Here is a 9,033-nt window from a genome sequence, read left to right on the forward strand (position 1 = left end):
TGTCCATCAACTATTGGAGGTACCAACTGTTGGCGATCAACTTGGTTCCAGTTGCGGCTGCAAGTTTCTCGTCAGTTTCTCGCCAACTTGGCTATCAGGGTAAATTCGTTTCATAATCATAAATTTTATGAAAAATTCAAGGAAAATTTTATAAGTAAACTTTTGCTAAAGCAAACTGTGCTGTTAGGAATGCTTTTATATAGTTGCAAAAAAAACTTTTACGATTATGTAAAACTCATGTTTAACGTCCTTATGGTGTAGTTCTATTCGCTAAGCAGTATCAACCTTGATAGTCAAGCTGACAGCAAGCTAACGACAATCTATTGTCGCAACTTGTCATCAAGTTGACCGCAGAAATTGGCATTTCCTTAAATTAGCCGCAATTGGTTGCCAAGTTATAAGAAACTTGATAACAACTTATAGGAACTCTTCCAAAAGCTAAAAGTTGTCTCCAATTTGGTCGCATTTAATTGACACCAACTCTTTAATTAGTGCTATGTACATATATTTATGTAGTGATCAATTAAAGTATAATGTTTACTTAGTGATTGCGTTGAAAATCCGTATGATTATCTCTAATTAAGTTATTATTATTGACTAAAACTAAATTTTGCGTCAAATAATACCTTTCATTTAGGAAATATAATTTGTGGATTGCTAAAAAATTTTGAATGTTGTATGTTCTCTCTAGTTATATTCGCGAGGTCCCTGATAGCCTCCAACCGTGAGTTAACTTCAAGCTACTGCCGTATTAGCCAATTCGAAGGAAAAGTGTTGGAGAGCAAACAGTTACCTTCAAGTTGACAGTAAATTGTCTGTAACTTGAATTCAATTCGACCAAGTGTTACTGTCAGACAATGACGTTAAGTTGACTGTAAGTTTCACTTCAAATTAATGGCAAGTTTTTCTGTCAAATTACGTTCAGACGGTAGTTGATTTGCATCAATTTGCACGCAAGTATTATCCAGCCAAGACTTCCCAGAAACTTATTGTTAAGTTACCCGTAAATGTTCCACTGTAGAACTTGCTAAGCAATTAGATTTAGAGTGTGGCTTTTAAAGGTGGTACCAAAATCGTGTCATTTAGCGCGATGATAGGTACAGATGTTGTCATTAATGGCCGTATTCGGCTGAACTAAATCCTATACGTGTACCTAATAAGATTTAGTTAAGATTTAGTCTAATAAGTATGCTTTGCTTCTACTATGCTAAATCTTAACTTAATTTACAGAGGACTTAATTCAGCTAAGCACGGCTAATACTTGGAATTACTAAACTTACCCTAATAGCATTGAAATTGATAGTAATTTGATGTTGAAATTACCTGAAATCTGCTGCCTGAATCTGCAGACAATATCACAGCAAAAGTTGAAAATGAAAATTCGCGGTTAATTTTTCTTCAATTTTAAGATACCCTGATAACACGAGTTGATCGAGAAAAAGTTGGTCATTCATTAGTTTCCGACCAACTTGACGACAAGTTATCGACAACTTCAGCTTTTGCAACTTTTGGCTACAAGTTACCGCCAACTTTCTCAGAAAGTTGGCGGCAGTATGGAGCCGCAACTGGAATGCAAGTTTCTGAGGAAATTGAAAGTAAACTTACCGTCAACTTATGATCACCAACTTTTGCAAGCAACTTTTGCCACCAACTTTCTCAGAAAATGTCCATCAACTATTGGAGGTACCAACTGTTGGCGATCAACTTGGTTCCAGTTGCGGCTGCAAGTTTCTCGTCAGTTTCTCGCCAACTTGGCTATCAGGGTAAACTTGTACAAAAAAAACGGTCGATAATGTTTATTCTTACCATTTCAGAAGGTATGCAAATTTCTACGTAAAACTGTCTACAATTTGAGCGTAAAAATATACTTAACAATTTTTCAAGTCAAATTAACGATAAATTGACATAAAATTTGCCTGAAAATCAAAGACAACTTTTTTCTAGTCAACTTTTGAAGTGAATTTGCATTCAAATTCGGGCAGTAAATTTACGTCAAATTCAATAGTAAGTTGCATACAACTTGTCGTAAAAAATGGAAAAGTCCAAAGTTGACGGAAATTTGAGGAAAAATTCAACGAAACTTTTGTACAGTAAACTTTTGCTCAAGCAAATTGTGCTATTAGGGTTAGTTGACGTCTGCCGTAACTGCCCTAACAGTCGCTCCAGATTGAAATCGACAGTAATTTGACAGTTGAAATTACCGAAATTTACCGCCCGCATCTGCCGACAATTTGACAGCAAAAGTTGAAAAAAAAAAAATAGCGGTTAATTTTTTTTTTATTTAGAGGTTACTTTTTTTGGCTAGAAAAAAACCCTAGGGAAAGTTCCTATGAAATTGTTGTCAAATGTCTGTCATCTTCGGGCTATTCCGTTTTTGACGAGAATTTGCATACAACTTGCTATACAATTTGACGTAAATTTACTACCCGAATTTGAATGCAAATTCATTTTGAAAGTCGTATACGAATTATCGTCAAAAACGAAAAAGCCCGGATTTGACAGACATTTGACAAAAATTTCATGGGAACTTTTATTAGGGTTTTTTTCTAGTAAAAAAAAGTAACCTCTAAATTTAAAAAAAAATTAACCGCTAATTTTATTTTCAAGTTTTGCTATCAAATTGTCGGCCAATTCAGCCAGCACATGTTGATAATTTCCATTGTCAAATTACTGTCAGTTTTAATCTAAAGTGGTTTTTAGGGTAATTTCGTACATCTAACAACATTATGGCGCTACCTGTCAATACCTTATTGGCGAAATTTGGAAATCAGGTTTTTAATCAATGGAAACAAATAATTATTTTTTAAGTTAATTTTTTAACGGAAGATTTAATATCATTATACAAAAACAAAATATCATTATAAAAAAGAAAAATATTATTTATTGAAGACTACTAATGGAAATTCTAGTTTTTTAATTAAATTTTTGTTGTAAATAAATTACTGTTTTATTTGTTTTCACCAACAATCACCGACAAACGTTTTCCTAACAATTTAAATAAAAAAATAAAAAAAATATCGAAATAGAGGGGTTCAATGAAAAAAATTAAAGGTTAATTTTTATTTACTTTTTCATAATTAAGCAATTAACCCTCAAACAACTTTGATAGGTCAACATTGATCGACAAACGACCAACAAACGATTGCAATTGAAATAAATCGGATCGGTTTATATTGAGTTGGTTTATAATGAGGAGTTAAGTTGGAGCTCAAATATACAACTTTATTAAGCGATTTCTGATAATCAATTTGGAAGCGAGCTAGTGGCAACCAACTGTAGCAACTTGCTATCAAGTTGGCCGCAATTACTGTTCCAATGTATGACAATAGCTGGCATTCCCTTTGTTGACAGGATTGACGAAAAGTTGCCTTCAATTTTCTCAGACAGTTGGTGACAGGTTGCGGTAGTAGATTATCGTCAACTTTCTACGAACGTTGGTAACAACTTGCAGTCAATATTTACGTCAAAATTTTAAACCCTTTCGTTGTATATATAGTTATTTCCGCTAGACAGTTTGTATATATAGTTATATCCGCTAGACAGTACCAAAATCAGGCAATTTAGTGCTATATATATATATATATATATATATATATATATATATATATATATATATATATATATATATATATATGTAGATCAATTGAAATATTTTTACTTACTAATTGCGTCGAAAATACGCATAATTTTCTCTAATTAAGTCATTATTATAGACTAACAACTAATGACGCATCAGATGATTCTAAAAATTTTCAAAACCACTTACAACTTTTTTTTCCGTAGAAAAGTGCAAGAGAATAAGTATATTTACGAATATTTGAACGGGAAATGTTAAGATGTTGATTTCAATAATAAATAAAAAATAAAGACTCATCCAACATTACGACGTGTCAACCGAAGCGCGCAAGCAATAGCTAGTGCATATATATATATATATATATATATATATATATATATATATATATATTCATATGTCCATGGAGATTCTGAAAAAAAAGAAAAGCATACCCTTGGGTCAAAGGAGAGGGAAGATAAGTACTTAGCACCATTTGCTAGTTGTAATAGGTGAAAGATGCTGGAAGAGGAGTCAAACCACTAAACCATTTGATATTTAAAATTATTAACAGAAAAGCCCGACGTTGATGAATATATTTGACGTTAATTTTAATGGGAACTGTCGTTAAACAACTGCAACTATTTGTCTTATAAAAATAGATCAAGCAGGTTATAATGTTTGGCAGTACTAAATTATTAGTTAGTACTATTATATTGTTTCTAAAAAATAATACTATAAACAGTATACCCTCACGTATTATATATCACGACTACGCATTACTTTAAGACGAATTTTTTGAGTTTAGTTTGGAAGTCGATTTCTAATAGTATACATTAAAACTATTCACAATCAACACGACAAAAAGAAAACAAATCCTACCAAAAACAGATTCTCTGTATAACATCGCGCCAAGTACACGTTTAAAATTTTTTACAAATAAGAAAAAAATTATTTTTTACAAAAAAAAAGTCAAATCGAAAAAATACCAAGTACCTAGTATGATGCAAAATCATAACAAACATTTTCATAAAATTTAAAAAAAAAATTGTGTAACAAAATTTCAATGTACTTGGTGTGCGTTACTACATGTACTCAAGCAAGATTAATTTCTAATAAAATCAAACATGTTTTTTTTACTCTTTTGTAAGCACACCAAGTACATTGAAATATTGTTATACAATTTTTTTTTGAAATTTTATGAAAATGTTTGTTATGATTTTGCATCATACTAGGTACTTGGTATTTTTTCGATTTGACTTTTTTTTTGTAAAAAATAATTTTTTTCTTATTTGTAAAAAATTTTAAACGTGTACTTGGCGCGATGTTATACAGAGAATCTGTTTTTGGTAGGATTTTATTTCCCCAGAAAACACTAGAGTCCGATTTAAATTTTTAACCAATCAGAAGACACTTGATTCAAATTTGTAATAACATCAATAATTCTCAAGCCAACTTCATACCATTTCCGATTAGTGCTTAATTATCGCCATTTTTTTTTATATTTTTTTTTTTAAATTCGAATTTAAAAAAAAATTTATTTTAATCACTAATTAATAAATTTACTACTTATTGACATTGGTCAATTTATCTACGACCTAACAAGAAATAATTAAAACAAATAGACAGATCGAGATTTTACTGACACAGACATTCCCGGCTATTTTTAAAAAATTTATTTACTTTTCCCAATCATTTACTTCACTTATGTCCGAAAAATAATTAACTCACTTCACTATTAACACATATAAACACTTTTTATTTAATAATTTAATTTATTTAAATTGAAATTAATTTTAAAATTTAACAATAACCGTCTCGAGATATCGACACCGAACACCGAGCCTGAGTCCCGACCACAATGAACTTCTCCCTAATTTTTAATTTTTAATTTCTCCAGAAATCACTAGAGCCCGATTTAAATTTTTGACCAATCAGAAGACACTTGATTCAAATTTGCAAAAACAATAACAACTCTCTAGCCAACTTCATATTATTGCCCATTAGTGCTTAATCATCGCCATTTGTTTTTTTTTATAATTCGAATTAAAAAAAAAAATTTATTTTAATCACGTCAATTATTAAATTTACTACTCATTGATGAGTGTGAATGCAGTAGATATGAAATAATTAATAAATTTCAAATAAATAAAAAAATTCATTAAAATAATAAAAATAAAAAAAACACACGTACTGATTTTTAAATTATCTAAAGACATATTTTCAAATTATTTTTCAAAAATTTAAAATTATCAATTGTCAGCTACACTCATACTCATACTTATTGACACTGACCAATTTATTTACGACCTGACAAAAAATAAAATACGAAATAACTAAAACAAATAAACAGACCGGGACTTAACACTGACACAGACACTTCCGAGTATTTTAAAAAAATTTATTCACTTTTCACATTCTTTACTTCACGTTTGTTCGAAAATTAACTCACTTCACTATCATTACATATGAACACTTTTTTTTTTTTAAATTTAATTTATTTTAATTACTGAATTTTAAATATTATCGATAATCATCTCGATACTGACACCGAACACTGAGTTTGAGTCCCGATCACAACTAACTTCCCCCTAGTAATCCATAAATTATTAGACACTAGCTAACTTCAGTATCACTCAAATTTTTTAAATTTCATTGGCTCACAGCCTATCGACTGATTTTGTTATAAATTATTTGATTTGTTAATTTTGAAAAATTTGAACCAATGGGGGACCATGAGTACTTTGAAGCTCTAGCCAACTTCATATTGATGCATTAGTGCTTCATCCTTGCCATTGTTCACATCTCCGGTAATTTTACTTGACTTTTTATTAAATAAATAATTAAATCAATGAGTTTATTAATTAATGTGTTGACATTGACTTTAAAATAAAGACGGAGATTCAATTTATTGATTATAGTGAAGTTATAATTTACTGATTATAGTGAAGTTACAGTGTTTAAAAAAAAAGTGCGGGGCAACAATGGCGTGGACATTTAAAAAAAAAAAAGAACGAAATAAAAAAAATAAAAGTGACCAAATAAGTGTGTTAGTAAGACTTAGACAGTAAATAAAAGTGAGAGATGTTTTATTTTATTTTAAACGAGTAAATAAAGTCGAGAGTTGATCGATAATTTCGTGGAATAATGGCAGGCTAGAACTCTTGGAATTTCTTTGTCTGGGGGTTTACGTTGCATTTTTATTTACTTCGATATTAAATTTAAATATGTTTCAACCTTGACTTAGTTTATTTTTTATTTTATTTTAAATGCCTATTTAATTAATTGAATAATTAATGTTTTAAATTTTATTTAAAAAAATTCTTTTTTTTTTTTTTGCTAGTTAAAATTTTTTTGTGTTCGAGAATTTTATGCCATTTTTTCACTCGGTACCTTCCGTTGCGATTCGATATAAAAAATTAAGCGGCTAGAACTAGACATTTAAATTTGTGTGATCGATAATCGAATCGTGGACTTCGAGTTCATTTTTTTTTAGTGAGTATCGCAGTAGTTAATCGGTAAGTGAGTGAGTGAAGTTTTTTTTTAATAGTGAGTTTTATTGTGATGGCGAGTGAATTTTTTTTTTCTAATACTGAGTGAAGTATTCTTTTAATCGTGAGTTTTATTTCAACGGTGAGTGATTTTTTTTTCTGATACTGAAGTTAGCAGACGACTGATAATTTTTGTAATTTATTCAAAATTATAAATTATGCAAGAAAAATATTTTTAAAAATTACACTTATAGTTTTTTTTTGTAATTGATTTTTTGAAAAAAAAAATCTGACTGTCTACTAACTTCAGGGTCATTTTTTTTTTTAATAGTGAGTGGAGATTTTTTCAAAAGTGAGTGGTTTTATTTTAACAAAAAGTGAAGTTTTATTTTAGTGGTGAGTTTTATTTTAATAGTGATTAAAGTTTTTTTTTAATAGTGAGTTTTATTTAAATTGTGATAGTAAAAATGTAAAGTGAATACACAAGTGTTCAGCGCCCTTTGGTCATCGATAATTTGATGAAGTCAACGAATTTCTGCTACCATCAACATCTTGGCAGAGGAATCAGCGACCGGTGAGTCATTTTTGATAAAATTAAAATTTATTTCAAAACTGATGAAATTGTCTGCGATATATGTTTCTTGTGATCTCGTTTAAAACAACAAAGCAAAAATATGAAAAAATATTTGGTAGCCCATCATATATTTTATTTTATATTTTAAATTCAGCAATTGATTATTTATAATCGTAATTTTTTATTATCATCTGTCAATTAGTTGGTCGAATAGTTATTTAGGTGCCATTTGCTTCTACCGGTACATAAAAAATTAATGATAGCATAAAAGAGAATGAAATTTATTATTTCAACCCAGTTGAAAAAAAACTCAATTGCTAACAAAATGCTTTCCCCTTCTTTTAAATTTCCCGCTAAAAAAAAATTGGAAATTTTTTAAAAAAAGAGACGTTATAGATATCAGTTCAATTTTTTTTACAATTAATATTTTCGGATTTTTTTTTAAACATATCAATTGCAAAAAAATAAAAACTAAAAATATGCACATGTAGAAAATTTAAAAAACTACAAGTGTAATTTTTTGGAATATTTTTTTTTTTATAATTTATCGTTTAAAAAAAAATCAAAAAATTATTAACTTCACTATTATACGAATGGTATGTAGGATATTGGACGCAGAAGGACGAAGATGAAGGACAAGCGCCAGAAAAACATAAAAGACAAATATAGTAATATCTCAAAGGCATTATTTCCGGTGAGCATCAGTGTCAGGTTGTATATTGTGTGTACAATATTTAGCTAACTGTTGTTAGTTGTTAGTAATGGATAAGAATAAGCCCATAGTCTCTCAAAAGCGAGAGAGATGGAGCTTCAGGCAGTGAATAATCCGGTAGTAATTCAAGTCAGCCGGCGCTGGTTTGCCTAACGAGATGTAACTCAAAACTACTTATGTAAGCTTCTTGAGAATAATACCTTCAAGTGTAGCTATAGTGTGCTTATTGCACCGTTGCTGCGCGGATCTTAGAAGGTCGGCGAAAACTCTAATGTCACGATGGAGAATACACGCTCCCATCCCATCCGACTCCAGTATTTATTTCTAACCATTTTGTTTAACTTTATCTGCAGCACGTTTTTTTTATCAGACGCTTTTTTTTCGACTCCTCAAAGACCGTGTGTTTGACCTCTTAAAAATATATAATATATTGCACAATAGTTATTTTAATGCCGCGAGTTATACAAAAGACTAGAAAAGCAAAAATAAATCGCAGCGAGTCGTGAGAAAATTTAAAATTCAAAAACCCACAGCCGAAAAAATTCTATTTAAGCCTCATATCTAACGCCGTTATCTCGTTATACTTTATTTTAGTCCTTTCTTATGGTTATTATCCAGAATGTGTGTTTGTCGCAATGCGACTCGTAAGTTCGTACGGCCCGGAAACGGGTCTACTCGAGATCACTCGCGGTCGCGCATACGT

General features: G+C 30.1%; 1 protein-coding gene across 3 annotated transcripts in view; it reads right to left on the reverse strand.

The window, feature by feature from the left end:
* The window catches only part of LOC103569738 (storkhead-box protein 2), a 116,248-nt gene extending 110,433 nt beyond the window's left edge, over positions 1-5,815 (reverse strand). The window contains exon 1 of one of the 3 annotated variants that reach the window (XM_053737326.1): positions 5,748-5,815. The gene's annotated coding sequence lies outside the window, so the exon portion shown is untranslated. Of the gene's footprint in view, positions 1-5,284; positions 5,365-5,747 lie in introns of those variants that run through there. The other 2 variants (XM_014441891.2, XM_014441892.2) reach the window with 2 other exon arrangements.
* Between the last annotated feature and the right edge of the window lie 3,218 nt (positions 5,816-9,033).

The sequence above is a fragment of the Microplitis demolitor genome, chromosome 3 (assembly GCF_026212275.2).
Source record: "Microplitis demolitor isolate Queensland-Clemson2020A chromosome 3, iyMicDemo2.1a, whole genome shotgun sequence".
In the NCBI taxonomy this organism is placed as follows: Eukaryota; Metazoa; Arthropoda; class Insecta; order Hymenoptera; family Braconidae; genus Microplitis; species Microplitis demolitor.